Source organism: Phaethon lepturus, unplaced genomic scaffold (assembly GCF_000687285.1).
Source record: "Phaethon lepturus isolate BGI_N335 unplaced genomic scaffold, ASM68728v1 scaffold44700, whole genome shotgun sequence".
Classification (NCBI taxonomy): Eukaryota; Metazoa; Chordata; class Aves; order Phaethontiformes; family Phaethontidae; genus Phaethon; species Phaethon lepturus.
The window spans coordinates 1-283 of record NW_010510605.1 but is presented as its reverse complement, the minus strand read 5'-3'; positions in this window follow the sequence as shown (position 1 = coordinate 283).

Sequence of the window (283 nt, the reverse complement as noted above, 5' to 3'; positions counted from 1 at the left end):
CCCAAAAAGAATTAAAACGACTTAGAAGAATTTAGAGTCTGCTCATTTAAATAAACCCAAAGGCTCTTTTAAGAGCCACCCACTTTCTCTCAGAAAGAGCTGAAACACTACGGTAATTGCAGCAGCAAAACCAAATCTTTTAAGAGTGTTTAGTAAGAATTTATACCGAAATAAGCGAGTTAACATTTTGCAAACGTGCGCGTTCGGTACAGCCTTGCGTGCGGAAACACGAGCTTCCCTAACGAGAAGTGTTTTCTACAGGCGATTCGGGAGCCCCGCGGTA